At 36.1% G+C, this 20,000-nt stretch overlaps 1 protein-coding gene across 2 annotated transcripts in view; it reads left to right on the top strand.

The window, feature by feature from the left end:
* The window catches only part of singed (fascin domain-containing protein singed), a 369,629-nt gene that overhangs the window by 106,789 nt on the left and 242,840 nt on the right, over nucleotides 1-20,000 (top strand). Inside the window, exon 2 of one of the 2 annotated variants that reach the window (XM_067103413.1) lies at nucleotides 16,559-16,619. The exons of the other annotated variant lie outside the window; for it this stretch is intronic. The gene's annotated coding sequence lies outside the window, so the exon portion shown is untranslated. The remainder of the gene's footprint in view (nucleotides 1-16,558; nucleotides 16,620-20,000) is intronic. 2 annotated transcript variants of the gene reach the window in all.

The raw sequence follows: 20,000 nt of genomic DNA, 5'->3' as shown, positions 1-20,000 counted from the left end.
AAGGAACTAAGTCCCTTCAAGTATGCTCCGTCCCTTGATGAAGACTCTTCTTTTAGAAGATCTCTGTCAAAGCGGACAAATAGTCGGATATCTAGATGTATTCTTGCAGATGTATTCCTTCTGGTAATTCTGTTGGAATAATCACAGAAGACGGGTTTGCAGAAAGAAGGAAACCAAGTTCCTTCATATGCTATGTCCCTTGATGAAGACACTTCTTCAGAAGATCTCTGTCAAAGCGGGACAAATATCGGATATCTAGATGTATTCTTGCATGTGTTCCTTCCTGTAATTCTGTTGAATAATCTAGAAGACCAGTTTCAGAAAGAAGTGAACTCACTTCTTCATATGCTATGTCCCTTGATGAAGACTCTTTCTAGAAGATCTCCACAAAGCGACAAATAGTTGGATATCTAGATGTATTCCTTGCAGATGTGTTCTTCTGGCAATTCTGTTGGAATAATCTAGAAGACTGGCTCTGCAGAAAGAAGGAGCTCAATTCCTTCATGCTATGTCCCTTGATGAAGACTCTCCTAGAAGGTCTCCGCAAAGACAAATAGTTGGATTTCAGATGTATTCTTGCAGATGTGTTCCTTCTGGTAATTCTGTTGGAATAATCGAGAAGACTGGCCTTGCAAGAAAGGGAGCTCAATTCTTCAAGTATGCTATGTCCCTTGATGAAGACTTTCTCCTAGAAGGTCTCTGTCAAAGCGCATAAATAGTTGGATATCTAGATGTATTCTGGCAGATGTGTCTTCCTGGTAATTCTGTTGAAATAATCTAGAAGACCGCTCTGCAGAAAGAAGGCACTCAATTCCTTCAAGTACAGTCCCTTGGATGAAGACACTCTTCTAGAAGATCTGTGTCAAAGCGATAAATGGTTTGGATATCTAGATGTATTCTGGCAGATGTGTTCCTTCTGGTAATTCTGTTGGAATAATCGAAGACCGGTTTGCAGAAAGAAGGCACTCAGTTCCTTCAAGTATGCTCTGTCCCTTGATGAAGACTCTTCTTCTAGAAGATCTCTGTCAAAGCGGACAAATAGTCGGTTATCTAGATGTATTCTTGCAGATGTGTTCCTTCTGGTAATTCTGTTGGAATAATCTAGAAGACGGGCTCTGCAGAAAGAAGGAAGTAAGTTCCTTCAAGTATGCTATGTCCCTTGATGAAGACACTTCTTCTAGAAGATCTGTGTCAAAGCGGACAAATAGTCGGATATCTAGATGTATTCTTGCAGATGTGTTCCTTCTGGTAATTCTGTTGGAATAATCTAGAAGACCGGCTCTGCAGAAAGAAGGAACTCACTTCTCTTCAAGTGTTATGTCCCTGATGAAGACTCTTCCCTAGAAGATCTCCGTCAAAGCTGACAAATAGTTGGATATCTAGATGTATTCTTGCAGATGTGTTCTTCTGGTAATTTGTTGGAATAATTTAGAAGACTGGTTTGCAGAAAGAAGGAATTCACCTTCAAGTTTGCTATGTCCCTTGATGAAGACTTTCTTCTTAGAAGATCTCTGTCAAGCAGACAAATATTTGGATATCTAGATGTATTCTTGCAGATGTGTTCCTTCTGGTAATTCTGTTGGAATAATCTAGAAGACTGGTTTCAGAAAGAAGGAACTCACTTCCTTCAAGTGCTATGTCCCTGATGAAGACTGTTCTCCTAGAAGATCTCCGTCAAAGCGACAAAGAGTTTGATATCTAGATGTATTCTGCAGATGTGTTCCTTCTGGTAATTCTGTTGAATAATCTGCAAGACTTGGTCTGCAGAAAGAAGGAGCTCACCCTTCATATGCTATATCCCTGATGAAGACTCTTCCTAGAAGGTCTCCACAAAGCGGACAAATAGTCGGATATTTCAGATGTATCTGCAGATGTGTTCTTCTGGTAATTCTGTTGGAATAATCTAGAAGACTGGTTCTGCAGAAAGAAGGAGCTCAATTCCTTCAGCATGTTATGTCCCTGATGAAGACTCTTTCCTAGAAGGTCTCCACAAAGACAAATAGTTGATATCTAGATGTATTCTTGCAGATGTGTTCCTTCTGGTAATTCTGTTGGAATAATCTAGAAGACTGGCTCTGCAGAAAGAAGGAGCTCAATTCCTTCAAGTATGCTATGTCCCTTGATGAAGACTCTTCTCCTAGAAGGTCTCTGTCAAAGCGGACAAATAGTTGGATATCTAGATGTATTCTGGCAGATGTGTTCCTTCTGGTAATTCTGTTGAATAATCTAGAAGACTGGCTTGCAGAAAGAAGGAACCCACCTTCAAGTATGCTATGTCCCTTGATGAAGACACTTCTTCTAGAAGATCTCTGTCAAAGTGGACAAATAGTCGGATATCTAGATGTATTCTGGCAGATGTGTTCCTTCTGGTAATTCTGTTGGAATAATCTAGAAGACTGGCTCTGCAGAAAGAAGGAACTCAATTCTTTCAAGTATGCTATGTCCCATGATGAAGACTCTTCTCCTAGAAGATCTCTGTCAAAGTGGACAAATAGTTGGATGTCTAGATGTATTCTTGCAGATGTGTTCCTTCTGGTAATTCTGTTGGAATAATCTAGAAGACCGGCTCTGCAGAAAGAAGGAACTCAATTCCTTCAAGTATGCTATGTCCCTTGGTGAAGACTCTTCTACTAGAAGATTTCTGTCAAAGCGGACAAATAGTCGGATATCTAGATGTATTCTTGCAGATGTGTTCCTTCTATAATTCTGTTGGAATAATCTAGAAGACTGGCTCCGCAGAAAGAAGGAACTCAGTTCCTTCAAGTTTGCTATGTCCCTTGATGAAGACACTTCTTCTAGAAGATCTCTGTCAAAGTGGACAAATAGTCGGATATCTACGTGTATTCTTGCAGATGTGTTCCTTCTGGTAATTTGTTGAATAATCTAAAGACCGCTTTACAGAAAGAAGGAACTAAGTCCTCTCATATGCAGTGTCCTTGATGAAGACTCTTCTTGAAGATCTGTGTCAAAGCGACAAACAGTCAGATATCTAGATGTATTCTTGCAGATGTGTTCTTTCTGGTAATTCTGTTGGAATAATCTACAAGACTGGCTCTGCAGAAAGAATGAACTCAATTCCTTCAATTATGCTATGTCCCTTGATGAAGACACTTCTTCTAGAAGATCTCTGTCAAAGCAGACAAATAGTTGGATATTTAGATGCATTCTTGCAGATGTGTTCCTTCTGGTAATTCTGTTGGAATAATCTAGAAGATCGGCTCCGCAGAAAGAAGGAACTCAGTCCCTTCAAGTATGCTATGTCCCTTGATGAAGACTCTTCTCCTAGAAGATCTCTGTCAAAGCGGACAAATAGTTGGATATCTAGATGTATTCTTGCAGATGTGTTCCTTCTGGTAATTCTGTTGGAATAATCTAGAAGACCGGCTCTGCAGAAAGAAGGAACTCAATTCCTTCAAGTGTGCTATGTTTCTTGACGAAGACTTTTTCTAGAAGATCTCTGTCAAAACGAACAAACAGTTGGATATCTAGATCTATTCTTTCAGACGTGTTCCGTCTGGTAATTCTGTTGGAATAATCTAGAAGACCGGCCCTGCAGAAAGAATGAACTAAGTTCCTTACAAGTATGCTATATCCCTTGATGAAGACACTTTTTCTAGAAGATCTCTGTCAAAACAGACAAATAGTCGGATATCTAGATGTATTCTTGCAGATGTGTTCCTTCTGGTAATTCTGTTGGAATAATCTAGAAGACCGGCTCTGCAGAAAGAAGGGGGGCTCAATTCCTTCAAGTATGCTATGTCCCTTGATGAAGACACTTCTTCTAGAAGATCTCTGTCAAAACGGACAAATAGTCGGATATCTAGATGTATTATTGCAGATGTGTTCCTTCTGGTAATTCTGTTGGAAGACCAGCTTTGCAGAAAGAATGAACTCAGTTTCTCCAAGTATGCTCTAACCCTTGATGAAGGCTCTTCTTGTAGAAGATCTCATTCAAAGCGGACAAATAGTAGGACGTCTAAAAGTATTCTTGCAGATGTGTTTCTTCCGGTAATTCTGTTGCAATAATCTAGAAGACCAGCTCTGCAGAAAAAAATGAACTCAGTTCCTTCAAGTATGCTATATCCCTTGCAAACTCTTCTTTTAGAAGATCTCTGTCAAAGCGGACAAATAGTCGGATATCTAGATGTATTCTTGCAGATGTGTTCCTTCTGGTAATTTTGTTGGAAAAATCTAGTAACCGGTGTCACAGCCCCTTTTTCCCTCCAGTCCAGAGTTCCCCGGCGGGAACTTAGACGAGTCTATGTTTCCCCTGGCGAAATTACGGGACTGGTTTACATTTCCTCTCTTTAGCCTAGAATTCCCCCCTCTGAATATCGCTATGAATAAGAAAGAGAAGCAATTTAAGACAATTTACAGATTCCAAAACGTATTTGTGCTGTAGTTAAACTGCAAATGTTTGAATACTTTTATTTTTACTTCAAGATGTATCAGTGCTTTAGTTAATCTGTGAATGTTTGAATACAAGTTAACCAATAACTATATCTAAATACAAGAAGTTCATTACTATAGTATATCTAAATACAAGTCTGTCTTGACTATGCAACTACATTTATTTTACAAACTTAAGACCCAATAGTACATTTTGCACAAGAACCCATGCAGCTTCATCAGAGTAACATTCGGATAAAATTTTTCCAGACGCCTATTCTGGTCTGCAGTCAACCATATCTTCTGATGATTTCTGATAACTACACATCACTGTTGATTCTATTACATCTTGGTCTATAAAACACCCTAAACATTCTCTTTCCTTCTCAGACAAAATTACAGCTACCTCTGATACCACTCCACATGCATCATTTTCTTCAGCAGAATTATATATCTTCAAGTTTACAGAATGATAAGTGTTTTTAAGTGTCTTTCCTGACTGCAAGTTTTTCAACTTAACTCTACCTTTATCTAAACAACTGACAATCTCATACGGGCCCAACCATTTGTCCTCAAGTTTTCCACCCATTCTGTGAACATTTTTATTGTTCTTCATTAAAACAAGCTGTCCTACTCTCATTTCATTAGTGTGACATGTATGTTTTGCATCATAATATTTCTTTTGTCTTTTCTGAATATTGCTTTTGTCTTTTCTGGACCTTTTCTATGTTAGTCTGTACCGCGTTGTGGGCCAAATGTTGCCCACCAACTATTTCTTTTGTAAGGGCTCTTATTGTGTCCACAGTTTTAGTGTTGTCAATGGCACTTGCATTACCTGCAGCATTGAAGTCCATATCAACGGGTAGTATAGGATGACGTCCAAACATAACATAGAATGGGATGAGTTTCCAAGTGCTGTCATGTTACGCAGTACGGTAGGCAGACAGGATTCCATCCAAGTGCTGGATGTCCCAGTCTTCGCGGCTTTCATTTACGAATTTTGCAATAGCACTTTCCAGTGTCTGGTTGAAACGTTCCTGCACAGTAAAAATAAATTTGTTTTTCATAAATATGATTCATATACGGTATATATATATATATATATATATATATATATATATTATATATATATATGTGTGTGTGTGTGTGTGTGTGTGTATTGTATATTCAACTTTCAGTAAATGGGTACTCACAGAGGCTGACAACTAGAAAAAAATGAAAATTACTAGAACTAGTATTGCGCATTTTGTTCTCGTGAGACGTTTGGCAATTAGATATAAGGATATCTACATCTAATTGTTGCACATCTCACGAGAAAAAAGTGCGTATATATAATGACGTAAATACAACCCAGAATTTTGTGTTTCACAAATATGATTCATAGATGAATACTGAAATACATTCAAACGCATTCTGCTGATACATACCTGTAATCCGTTTGTATGTGGATGGTACGCAGATGCAGTTCTACGATCTATGTTAAGTTTTTCACAAATTAGATCATTCAGATGATTCACAAATTCACGATCTTGATCAGTTGTTAGTGTTTCAAAACATCCATATGTGCAGATAGCCCGAATCAGAACACGGGCCACTTCAGCAGCAGATTTACATGGTATTGCTTGAGCAATAGGCCATTTACTAAAATAGTCAATCAGACCACAAATATACTGATTTCCATTTCTAGAATTTGGGAGTGGCCCAGTAAGGTTCATCCCTACCTGTTTCCAGACACCACTGGGAACTGGAACTGGATTCAGTTCAGGGGCTTGCATTGGTGGTTTGTTAGGATTTCTCTGACATTTGTCACCCTTGCTAATAAACTTCGATACATCGTTTTTCATGCCTTTCCAGTAATATTTTTATGATATTTTATTGAACGTTTTGTCCTTTCCAAAGTGTTCTTCTGATACTGGATTATCATGACCAGCTTGAATTATTCTTGCTTTATCTTTACTCAGCACAACTTTTTTCGGCATGTTTTCGGGTCCAGTCTTTGGTTTATGATATAATTCTTCATTTTGCACAAGAAATGGTTCAAATTTTTTTTTTCCTGATGTCACGCTTTTTTTTCCTTATTTGCACCTTCAGGGTATTTTCCATACTTCAGATAATTCCATACTTCATTATACTTGTGTACCTGAAATGTTTTAAAGTGTGCAGTGGAGTTCATCGCGGGTTATTGCTGTAACGATGAGCAGCAAGAAAATGTCTGGCAATCTTTTCATGTGTCACTTTGGAAATGCATTCATCTGTGTAGATTATCACGCCTCCTTATCTTCTTACATTAATGGTATGTAAATGCATTATCGCGAAAGCGTTATTTGCAGTGCACTGCTTCAGTTCGAATGTTACAAAATATATTAGTATTTTGATATAAGAATTTGACCTTTCTGGAAACACTCTAGAGACAGGGAATTGGGACAAAAAAGGGAAGCTGTAAAAAATCAACTAAAACAACGCAAGGAATCAACCAAAAAATTGGTAGTGTCCAGGTCTGCTGTGGGAAAGAAAAGGCATCAAGTGCTCTCTCTGTCTTTTGTAGCATGAAATGTTTTTGCTTCAACTATTCTGAAAGGGTGAATATCCTTACATAACTAGATTTATTGGCGAAAGAAGTCGTAACTAAAGGTAATTTAAGAGAAAGGAGTTACTGGAGTATTCTTTTAATTTAATTGTATTCGAGTCTTTTTGTATTTCTTTCATGCCTTGTCTAAAAACAAACAAACCTTTTTTTTTTTAGTTTTTTTATCTGGGCCTTCTCAGAATTCGGAAGGGCTTCCTCTGGGAAAGAAACTAGGAGATACTTTTTGTTTATTTTTTCTCTTCCGTGTCTTCTGGGAAGTCTTACCAGCCTTACCTGAGAGAGCAGCAGTTGTCTGAGGAATTATTTATTTAACTGTCTGTTCATTTATTTATTTGTGTATTTATTTAAATATTTATTTATTTATGTTTTTAGTGAATTGTTGTTATGGAAACAATGATAAATATATAGTTAAATGCATTTCTTTTGTGAATAATAAAGGTTTTGCTTTGAATGTCTGCGGGAAAGCCGTATCAAAAATCCAGACAGATTGTCTTAGAAACTCCGTGAAGGGCATTTTCCATAAAAATCTCTCGCTCACACTCTTGACTTTTCCAACCTCATTGTGACCCATTGTAAGTCTGTTCGACGAATACACGTGCAAATTAAACGCGGTATAAATGCGAGGTCAGGCATTGTATTCAACGGAGCGTGGCTCTGCCTTCAATTGGGATTTCAGGGAAAGAAAATAATGCATTTTTTATGAGGGCTACGACGAAAATGTAACAGTAACTCTTTATATGAAAGGTTTCCGGAAGTATGAGCGATGGCCTTCCGATAGTTTGGGGTTGTAATTCAGCGACAGGAGGAGGAGGAGAAGAAGAAGAAGAAGAAGAAGAAGAAGAAGAAGAAGAAGAAGAAGGGAGAGAGAGAGAGAGAGAGAGAGAGAGAGAGAGAGAGAGAGAGAGAGAGAAGAATTGTCGATCAAAGAAGAAGAAGAAGAAGAAGAAGAAAAGAGAGAGAGAGAGAGAGGAGAAGAAGAAGACGAAGAAGAGAGAGAGAGAGAGAGAGAGAGAGAGAGAGAGAGAGAGAGCTGAACCGAAGAACTGTCGATCTTTTTAAATCATGTTGATTAATCAACATTTACGTGATATTTATATATCGGGCCAATCTTTTTCCAGTAGATTTTTCTTCGAGATGAGAAAAGGTAATCTGAGAATGTCGGCCGTTGCAGCTGAGAGATGTTAAGCCTCTACTTCCCACGTGTGGTTTACCCACAGTTATTCGTCTCTGGAAGATAGCTCCTGGAAACGTTGGTTGAGGGACGCCGCCAAGTAGAAATTCCTGAAATTTTTTGATGTGACATGGTATAAAATCTTAACTGTTATATTTTTATGTGTCTATTGTTTCAACGAGAAAAGGTTTTAATTTTCATGTCTCAATTGAAAGTATTATTATCCAAGATTTAATGGTTTAAATTTTTAATCATGACATTTTATTTGTCTAAATTGAAACAACTGATATTTTTCAAGAAGAAACGGTTCATCTACTTTAATAGGAAACTTTCAGATGGCTTTTGGTTAAAATGCTGAACATCGTTCAAGCTGGAATATTTTTGCTTTAAAAAATGTTTCTTTCTACTGAAATGATTGAAGATCGAATCTGAGTTCTCTGAAGTTGAATTTTCCGAATATACACCGCATAGAGGCTGGCTTATAGTGATCACGCTTGCAATTTTTGTCTATAGTTGGCAGGTTTGTTGGACCTTGCTTTTTGGGACGTTTGGTACGGAGAAAATTGAAGGATTTGTGATATGAACAGATTCATCAAGAATGAATAAGTGTTCGCTTTGGCCAGAATTTTTAAGTATTGCAAGTGCCTGTGCTTCGTTTTTTTTTTTTTTAGCTTCTTTGTCTTTATTAAATACTAAATATCTCAGTGAAAGCTTTTTTTTTTACGTTATTTAAAATCTATTTTTAAAAGGTCATTAGGATTATTTCTGCTGCTTGCTTCGGCTTTCACGCTGTACACTCCATTTAATAATCCTTGAGGTATGGGAGAAGTTCTCCACTTGAGAAAATCTATACCACTTATATTTCGTAGTAGGAGCCTCAAGTGCTGTCCGAGTCCACTTGATCTTGGTCTATTGGAAAGGATGTACAATTATACTGACTTTCGAGATAAAGGGGGAGATGATTTAGTGTAACTGAATAGGCGTTGTTTTGAAAACTTTGTAAGTCTGAACAAAGACCTGCCACAACATTGTTTTGATAGGTGAGTTATGCCATGTCTAGAAGATATGTGGTGAGTTCTATTTTCAACCCCTACAGTATTGCAGGCGATAAATTTACCTATACACTAACTTACTATCAGGACTATCTTGAGTAAATCTGTCTATTTTTACCAAGAAATTATAACTATGTTTATATCGATGTTTTACGGATGTTACCAGTCAAGGGAGAATGGATGGTAAAACGTGTGTTTTAGTGATAAAGGATGAAGGAATTATCGTCAGAATTTTAATGACTGAAAGAGTGTTTTGTCACCAATGCTGTTTTATGGATTTGGTAATAAGAAGGAAGAGCGGTAAAAGTGAGTGTAATTAAGCAGCCCGACTATAACAGGTAGGGACAGCGTGTAAATAATTCTTAGTAGGAATCACTCTGTCACCTTTGGCATATAGTAAGTAAAGCAAAGGAGACAAAGAAAATGTACTTTTCTGGGCAGTTTTATTAATGTTTGGAAAGTATCATTTTCAAGATAGCTTCTTAATATCGTGTAAATAAAAAAAAAATTAAAATACAACTGAAATGAATAGCTGTCTTCATTCTTATTTCACTAATTTCAACGCAAATGGTATTCTGGAAAAGGCTGTATTTTCTCTGAATAAAAATACAAATAGGAACAAGAAAGACATTGTTCTCCTTGTAATACATAAATATTGGTGTCTAGATGCATGTCGGAAAGGCATAAAACTTCAGTGTCGGTAAGGTTTTAATGGATTATTCAAGATAATAACAAAATAAAATTTTTATCGTAGTTAAAAAATGTTGGAAATTATTCTGATTTTTCTCTTAAGGAATGTGTGGTTCTGCGTTGGAAAATTAAGTGAAAAGACTAATTCGTATGCAAATAAACAGAAAGTACCTGCTGTAGGTGTAAAAGTATTTGGTGTCGAAGACAGTAGTTTTCAATGTAAAACCAATCAACGGTTGTCAGTAAAGAAAATATTTTACTCGCAACAGTCCAAAATTTAATCCGACAATTTCTTCTCAAGATGATAGTTTTAAAAATTCTGAATTCTCTCTCTCTCTCTCTCTCTCTCTCTCCTCGCACGCGCGTGCGCGATGGTGAGATGAAAATAAATGGTTGTCAGAAGACTACATAAAAACTGATTCAATCTGTTTCTTAGTTTAATTTGGGATATGGAAGAGTCTTGTGGTGATCTTCAAATGCAATATCTTCAGGAAAGGTTTTGAAGCATATTTGTATAATAAAACAATAAAAAAAAGTTTCATTTGGTTTTTAAGTTTATCTGTATATTCGACGAAAAGTTTCCAGTTTAATTTCCAGTTTAACGTATTAGGCTAATATGTTCTGGGTTGGAGATTTCAGTGATTTTTCTTGTTTGATTAAATAAGGGCGATTTTGCAAAGGTTCTGGTTGCTTTTGAAAAGTCAGTTATCCCCATGTAAGAGAACGATGAAATAACGATAATCCGGGCAATAAACTCCACGTTTACAGCGCTGTCGTCCAGCCAGGGGCCAGCCGTTATTTTTAACGGTATGGGTACGTTAGACAGTTAATGAGTAGACATTATCCAAGTTACAATGAGTTTTGAAACTCGCATCCGTAGTTTCAAAGGCGAATTAATCATGTAATCTACTTTACGACAGTTGTGCAGAATCAGGCTATGGTTTCGAATGACTGATGTAGAATGGGGTACTTGATGTAGTAGCTGTGACGTCAAATTCATATTATGATGGAACACTAATGTTTTAGATTGCAGTAGATAAACGGTTATTTATTATTATTATTATTATTATTATTATTATTATTATTATTATTATTAGAAGAAGAAGAAGAAGAAGAAGAAGAAGAAGAAGAAGAAATAGTAGTAGTAGTAGTAGTAGTAGTAGTAGTAGTAGTAGTAGTAGTAGTAGTAGTAGTAGTTCGTGATTAAATGTTTTTGGAATTGTTTTGAAAAATACCAGCACTTAACGGAGGAAGTTGAAGCCTTAACGAAGCATAAAGATACAGAATATTTCTTTTATCGTTCAGTAACAGTAAGGTGGACATTTGCTTGGCTGGGATGGAACAAGAAATGGTTTACTAGGGAACAAGTGTGGGTCACATTGGACTAGAATAAATATAGATATAGAGAAAATATGACAGACAACGGTGGTGTAGCTCCTCAAGTCCTTTTTTCTCTTCGTGCGTTTAATTTCTTTGAAAATACCTTGGTTTATAGATAATGAAGTGCACCAAAGTAGAAAGAAGCTGAGTGGACCCAATTTCGTCTCTGGTGGCTTAATTCCGAAGGGCAGGAAAGTTTTCCAGGTTAATTACTTTCGTAAATAAAATAACTTTTGCTGGTAGGGCGTCTCCTCTTGAGCTGTCTTTCTCGCAGACGCTGCCAACCGTTACCAGTGCGAGGTTCAGTCAGGAAAAAGAATCCCAGTTTATTCAGTAACGACTAAATAGAATTGGTGGTATCGTTAGGGTCTGGTTCAGTTAATTTGTTTTTTATAGAATGATTTTGAAATGAAAAACATCTGAATAGCTGGTTCTCTTATATGCTCATGGTTCTCGTACCACTTTTACTTAGACTAATCATGTATAGAAGGCAGGGCAAAGACTACGGCCTCTGGGGATACAATAAGTTGTGAAGGGAGGGATTAGGGAGAGATATCTTAGCCTGTTATCAAGGGTTTACGTTGATATTGGATAAGGATGGGGTGGCTGGGTACGTTATCGAGAGTTTAACGTACTACTGTACATCTTCCAAATATGGGAAGAGTTTGGAAAACAGATTACATGTCAGCTGGGAGTTTAGTTATTCTTCCCCCTTATCACGTAATTGTTATTTTGAAACTTTTAAAAAGGTTTCAGGAAACTTTTTCTTTTTCTTAGCAGTTTTTATAAGGCAATGTGTTTCACGGGTGTTGTTTGTATTTTATTTAATGCTCTGGGTATCCATTAGAGTATGGAATTTTAGAATTTCGTCCGTATTTGCATGAACCTCATGTTATCAGAGTGCAGAGATAATTTTATCTTCGCGGAGAGGGTGAAGATACCGGGCAAATATTCTAGGGTCAGGCTATCAGCTCAGCGGTTGGGTCCTTTATTTGTTTATTTTGTGAAACGCCTTAGTTTGAGAGATATAACAATATAGAAGCAGACGCAGAGTCTGGTTGAATCTGTGAGATTTTGTTGCTCACTCACTCTGCCTTATTGTGACCCATTGTCTGTTGATCAACCCACCTCTTTCATAGTGTCGTGGAACCATCCGGATCATTGTAGCTTTTACCTCAACTGTTTTTATCTATTTTTTTTTTTTTTTTGCTTCACATAGACTGCCACGACTTTTTTTAGCAGCACCCAGAGAAAGAAACGGTAAACGATTTTTTTTTTCTAGGTATGGGAAGCGTTTGTGACTGGTGGTGTTAAGCTTCTTCACTAATCTCTCACACTCGCAAAAACAAAGAAATGTATTTGGACTTCACGTTTCATTATTGGGCTTGAAGTTCAAGTGTAAAATTCTCTCTCTCTCTCTCTCTCTCTCTCTCTCTCTCACACACACACACGCACACTTTTTTTTTTTAATTATTTCGTATGAAATTATTTTACGTATTTTGAACTACGCCATTTCATTTTTAACTGGATCACCTTTTTTTGATGTTACAATTAAGAATCAAGTCCTTTGTTGTGAATTTGAGAAAAATTTGGGCAATATATAATCTAATGAAAGCCAGTAATATAACAGTGACTTCACCATTATGGGAATTAAGAACAATTTTCCAAGATGTACACCGTGCGTCGAAAAAAATTGGAATTTTTACGTAACATTCCTTGTACGAAATAAAACTTACTAAATTGCATGAACAGTTTTCTGTTCTTATATGTGAGGGGTTTATAGCATCTAGAAATTTAAGCCATAGCACGGTTTTGTTTTTACCTTTCTATATTCTTGATGTCAGGCAAGTCTTTTCACTTTCACCATATTTGTATATTATATGATTTTAATGAATAGCGGTTATTGTATGAATGGGATTCTTATGAAGATTAGTTTTCATATGTTTTAATCTAGTGAGCTTTTTTTTTGCGCCACCTTATGACATAAGACAGGTCAGTCCCAGATAAAATGCCATTCTGTCCTTATGCTAATGAGAGACGCGATGGGTGATCTGTCTAATATTTTTGGCGTTACAGATTGACGAGCGAAGATTTTTTTTCGTCGTGTCTATCGATTTGGTGGTAAATATCAGACGTTTTCTTTTTTGTAAACTTGTTTTTTCATCCAATACAGAGACGGATATCCATTTCTTCTACTGTATTCTTAATAATTTTTGGTATTTATATATTGGAACGTATATAGTTTCTGCTTCTTTTCGCTGTCATGGCAATTACCCTTAACTAAGGCATTATGTTATTGCTCTGATACTGATATTGAGAAGGTGAGACTTTCCCCCAAGATGACCGAACCCTTTCAAAGGTTTGCCAGCTTTATCCTAATCACTAGCCCGAGCCCGAAGAGGAGCAAAAGGAAAGTAACGATCAATGAGCCTCTTGAAAATTGGGCTTTTTCATAACTTGTATCTATCTTCCAAGTCTTAAATAGACTCAGGAGCCAGGTTTATTATATCTGGTCGACCCTCTGGAGGATCACCCATTCAGTGCTTAGAAATTTTCTTTTATACGTCTGTCAAACTTTTGTGTTCTGTTTGCTCGCAATTCCCAGATCGCTGAGTTTGGTGTTTTGTTTCTTGGCTTCTTCTGCCAAGATTATGAATTGTAGGCTTTTGTTTACCCAGAAGCTTGCGCAGTTCCCTCTCTTGAAAGAGGAGAATTCATCGCTACTTTTAGGGTTAAGCCAAACGATTTTCTTTCCTCTTTTTTCATGTATTTAAGATGTGTATGCCTTTAACCTTGGTATAATATGTATAATAATAATAATAATAATAATAATAATAATAATAATAATAATAATAATAATAGTAGCAGTGGTGGTTTTATGATAATAATGGTGAAGATGAATGAATAAGTACCGGAAACAATTTATACATTCGTGGTATGTTCGACGTCGGTGGGTCTGTTGAGAAGGACATTTTGTCACAGTTGGTCACTGAAAGGGCCGAGAATCAAATCGAATGGAAGTGTCCTAGATAAGAAATGTTGAAGATGCCAGGAACGTTGACTTAATTTTGTTTCCTTACATCTGGAAAGATCTGTAAAGCATTCGTGTGCATAATTTCGTATAAAATAAACTTTCCGAATGTTTATGAAATTTTCTGTTGACATCAATCGCTTTAGGTAACCTGTCTTATGTATAAAGCTGTCATGTATTTTTAAAAATTAATTATTGACTTTTATTCCAGATGGTTGAGTTTGAATCATACAGTTGTTTCCCGTTACTTATATCACGATGACTGAATGTGTGAAAGTCCAAAATATTATGGATGTATTCAAATGCTCTCATTGGTATTATGATGGTTTTTTGAATTATTATGTTTGTATAGCAAAAATTCAGTCAGTTTATCGGTTTAATCAACATGCAGATGACCACATAAAAAAAGACGTATCTGTATGAATTCTTTAAATATGTGATTAAATAAGACAACAAAAAACATCTCAAGCCGCAGACGAGACGGTGGTGCTGCACAGGTATGAACATATGGTCTTGAGATGGTTACCGTACATGGAGGAGATGTGTGTTTGCATATTTTTATATTTTTCTTTGCACGAGTCTCGTCCATTGTATGTACTCTTTTTATATTGAAAAAATTGTTCATTGAAATCTTGAATATAGTATTTTATCGATAAACCAAATTCTGAAAATCACATTAAGTTATTTTCCCTAGTTACTTGTTAAAAGTTACCATCTTTAACTATTTGATACTGCGTAGTATTGAATATGGCTTCTGAAATACCAAACGTTTCAGAAAATACGATTTGTTCACAGAAAATTTAGTCGAGTCATGTGTAGACCAAAGAACCGGTGTGTCAATGAGATACCAGTTAATATCTACATTGTGCGGCTTTAAATTAGAGCGTTCGGTATTGTTGTTTTCGCAGTATTCTCACGAATAGCTGATGTGGTTTGGCCTAGAGAAAAAAAATCTGAGGTTTGCCGTGATATTTAGACCAGCAGTGTGTTTGTTTAAATTCTTGCTACATTCTTACGTATAAACACATTCTTATGTATCAAGGTAAATTATAAATAAAATCTTGTGAATGATAGACCTAGTCTTCGCATGACTCATAGATACTGGTCTAGTCAAACTCAAAGGCCATTTACTCGTCGAGCAAGATTCTTTTTGACAGAATGTCCGTATGTCAATGGCAGACATAAAAGCAAAAGATAACAGGTTAAAAAACCAATGCAATAGAAGAAGAACAACTGCAAAAAGTACATTAGCTAACATAATTAATCTAGACAATCGGTGTCACAGGAACATGGTGTATGGTGTCTCCAAAGTTGTGTTGCAGCTCTTCTTAAACCTACGAACTGGATCAAACATCTAAAAGACTTCCAGGAAGACTTTTTCACAGTATATAAGAACGGGAAAATAATTTCCTGTTACTGGGTGGTGTAACATCGTGGCTCGTGTTTAGTATAAGCAAAAAGACTGTGCAAGAAAAAAGGCAAACGCTATCCTAAGAAGGTCAGGCGCATAGGATGATTGTTAAAGTGCCCAGATAAAATAAGGTATATGGAAAATGGCCCCTGGAAATTTTCCGACGACATTACAAATAAAAATTACTGTTGTTTGGACGAAGGGAACCATTGCAGTGGCAATTTATCCTGAACGTAAGTTCTTGGGATGCCATGAACATCTACACGAGAAAAACTACTTTGGTATTTGTGGAGTGAGATATCTGAAGTCTGTCATCAAAGAAAGGTCAGATTGATAAAACCAAATATAGAAAATAACTGAGAAAAATTAAGCCCCGTGTTGCCTTTATACTTATTATTGTGGATCTTTGCTGGAGGTCAGTCACATAACCCCAGTGACTTCGTCACTCTCTGATCAACTGTATTTCCATGTCAGAACTGGCAGCTAATACATGTTGCACCAGGTAAGAGTGCATAGCTACAAAACGAAAATTTTGCATAATTTACTAAATTGCTCTCGAGATCAACATTTGTGTCATTCACCAAGGCCAAACGCAACAAAAGCATTCTGAATAAATCTCAGTGTATGCAAATCCAGTGGCAGGGTCGTCTTGAATTTAATCTGAATAAAGCTGAAAGAGATGTATTCATATTCTAGGTTAGATCAACCATGTCATGGACAAGATAGCAAAAGAGTTTATTTATAATATTCTTTGTTAATCTTTGTAGAGGAATAAAGTGAGAATTTTAAGTGAAATGTTCGTCGATTTTTTAATGTGAATTAATTGTACGTACCTCCTTTCTTTCAGGTGAGTAACAGTTTGTTGCCTTTAGGCAGCGTCTGGGAGAAGTGCCTCCAGAGTGACTGGTGTAAGTACACATATTTCCGCGTAGTTTCTCTGCAGTTTCCGTTTCCGGTTAGTGGAATTAAATTACCCAGGAATAGGTTACTCACCCTAGGAAATATTTTATTTGTTTGATAATTCGTTACTGAGGTTGATGTTAATCAATTTGTCATTTTCTTTATTTTTAAGGTTTTTTCTCTGCTATGGAGTGATTTCAAGTCTGGAAACTTTAGACCGGCTGATTGATTTATTTACGCTTTAATTCACGTGGTATGAAATATATAACCTCTTTATTCATAATATTTCAGTATCTGCGTAATGGAAAAAATGAGAGGGTACTTGTTGAATGCAGGCACAAGCCATATGCTTTCTTGGGTCATGGAATAATATTAATAATATTTTGTAATCTCCAGTGTTATAATGATGTATATATTCTGCTGATCTTCGTAAGCTTTTACTGTTATTAAAAAATAAGGACGATTGTAATCAGCGTATGAAGAACAAATATTGTAAATAATATACAAATTAAAAATGTATATTCTTAAGGGTCTTTTTTTATCCTGACATAGTTATAATAAAAATAACTGTTTGATGTAATGAAGTAATATTTGATTAGTGACGTTAAGCAATGCTACCTAAAACTTAGTTGGTAGAGGAAGATGGTTTCATTGTAGATGAGTAATTGTTTATGGGGTGCAAACTATTCAGAGATACAAAACGGTGTAATACCGGCGCAATAATTTTGTACTATGTAACAGTTAGGAAATATTAATTTGGAAGAGTGAAAAATTCACTTCAAATTAAACTCAGCTGATGCAGCAGTCGTTTTCAACAAAACGTATTATTATTATTATTATTATTATTATTATTATTATTATTATTATTATTATTATTATTCATAATGAAAATGCATTCTTATGGAAAAGGTTTGAAGACCATGAACTTGGAAAAAATATCGAGCATACTAAATTAGTTTCTGGTATCCGTTCGCAATGTGTAAAGTATGAAGTTAACGTTTAGTTATCGAGTCTGCAAAATATAAAACAATCATAATGACTGATTTAAACGAGCGTTATTTATAGTTGAATTCGCCGTAATCTTTGTGTACTGGACCTTAAAAATATCTTCTTGTTTTATTTACGTCAGTGGTTTCTGGGTAAATTACAAGAGCTTTTAGGATTTACAGGCTCTCTCTCTCTCTCTCTCTCTCTCTCTCTCTCTCTCTCTCTCTCTCTCTCTCTCTCTCTCTCTCTCTCAAGACTTCAGCAACATAATCTTCATTATGGAATGAAAGTGAACCTCTTCGTGCAAAGATTAAAAGGACTTGAACCTTCATCTGTAATTAGAACCAAAGTTTGGTACGGTTAGTGGGAGGGGTGGGAGCGGCTGGGAGAGGAGGTGGAGGAGGAGAAAGACTCCAAATCTCCCTAAAAGCTTCCTAAGTAATTTTCCTTCTCGCAGCGTTTCCGGTCAAAGGAAAAATTTGTGGAGGTGGTTCCTGTAATGGATGTGGACGATTTTAGGGAGATCATATTAACTGCTTGAATTTTTTTTTATGAACTGTTATATTTTTATGTGTTTATTCTTATTTGTTTGACTAAAACTCGTCTACGGATTTTATTTATGGTGTTCCTATATGGAAATTTCTGATGTTGCTATAAAGAAAAAGGTTGATAGTCAATTGATTTTGCTCTTCTTTGAGGTGAAGATAAAATATTTTTCATTGAACTTACCAAACGAGATCAGAGGCGTGAGTTCTAATATTAATCTATTATTTCAACTTTATTTAGCTTTACATTTACCTCCTTTATCATTTTCAGCGTCAAGAAAATTATCAGTTTTTTTATTTCTTTGTAATGGAAGTTAGGAAACTGCTGTTTGTTCATTTCACTCAGACTCAGTATTAGTTTATTGCCCATTTGGTTTTGGTGCGAGATTGATTTTAAAACGTGAGATTTTTTGTGAGAAAGAATTATGAGATCAAGAAAAGAGATGAACCATAATATCTGTAAAGGAAAACCGCTCGTTGTATGCGAATTATGTATGAAGAGGGGCCATGAGTTTTGGAAACTCAGTTTTTAATTCATGGGTTTCATCATTTGAGTTAGTACTTGGTTGATGATTATGTTTGGTGCTGTTTTTTGTTTCTGTAGCATTGCTTTTGATGTAGATTATACATAAATTAATAGAGGGCAAATTTCAGGAAACTTCAGCCTCCGAGTAGGCCTTCTGATGTTGTTGTCTCGTAGTGTATGTCATCACATAGAGTCTTGAGAGAGAGAGAGAGAGAGAGAGAGAGAGAGAGTTTCCTAAACAATGGTAAAAATAATTGCCAAATCAAGGTAATTTTTTTACAGTTATTTTACTCTCCTCTCGCTTCAATGAATTTGCAGTAAAAATTACATTAACAGTTAGGTATTTGTTTCCAGGGGTCGATAATGCATATCAAGTTAATATAAACAACCTGAATATTTAATGAAGCCTGTACTAGTGACGTCACCATGAAATGCGATGTTCACGGCATTTGCATCCATAACGAAAAACCCCTGATCACCGAGCCGTCCGGCCAATTATTAATGGCGAGTGATACATCAGTCAAAACAAATGCTGTTTTTAGGGGTGAAATCAAAATCACCCTCCCTTTGCTGCGCTGTCCAACTTTGTCTCCCGTGTGTGCGTGTGTGTGTGTGTGTGTGTGGTCCGACCGTCCGTCAGTCGTTAACCATTAAAAAAGGGAATTTCGGAATGGTTTTTAAAAGCTAATCCCAAATGGGGAATGCTGTAATCCCCCCCTTTTGTGTCGGAATTTTGGAAAAAGATTTTATTGGTTGTTTTTCCTTTTTCCTGATTTTATGGGTTATTTTCAGAAAAAAAGAATGTTTTTAACGTTATTGTCTAATTTTTGTAGTTTTGAATGCAGTGAATTAAAGTGGTTAGAGATATTGCACGCCGTTTTAAAGTAGTCATATTGCTAAGATACTGTTGTTTTTTTTTTATTCTTATTCTTCCCTAGTACTTTTAAAACCGTTACCAGATATACCCCGAATATTAACGTATTTATTTATTTTTATCTTTCATTATTTGGTAATAATTTCTATGTATATACTTTATATTCCCTTATTCGTGCTTTTTTTTTTTATTTTGAGTGGAAAGAGGTAGCACTGAATCCTACGCATTACCCGTGGCCGTTCCATATCTATTGTGCTTGTATACTCGTAAATATCGGATAACACGTCATCCTCCATAGATATATGTTATTTACTTCTGCTGGAAAATGGTTATTGATTGAAGTTGAGCTGTATATAAATCTCTCTCCGAATTCAGGCGCGTGCTTGTGTGTACGTGATGTACAGTAATATTTCCAAGTATGTTTTTTTTCACAAAGATACGTAGTACCAAATAAACT

Source organism: Macrobrachium rosenbergii, chromosome 1, assembly GCF_040412425.1.
Source record: "Macrobrachium rosenbergii isolate ZJJX-2024 chromosome 1, ASM4041242v1, whole genome shotgun sequence".
NCBI lineage: Eukaryota > Metazoa > Arthropoda > Malacostraca > Decapoda > Palaemonidae > Macrobrachium > Macrobrachium rosenbergii.
The sequence above is the reverse complement of the archived record's forward strand: the minus strand, read 5'-3'. Positions and strand labels throughout refer to the sequence as shown.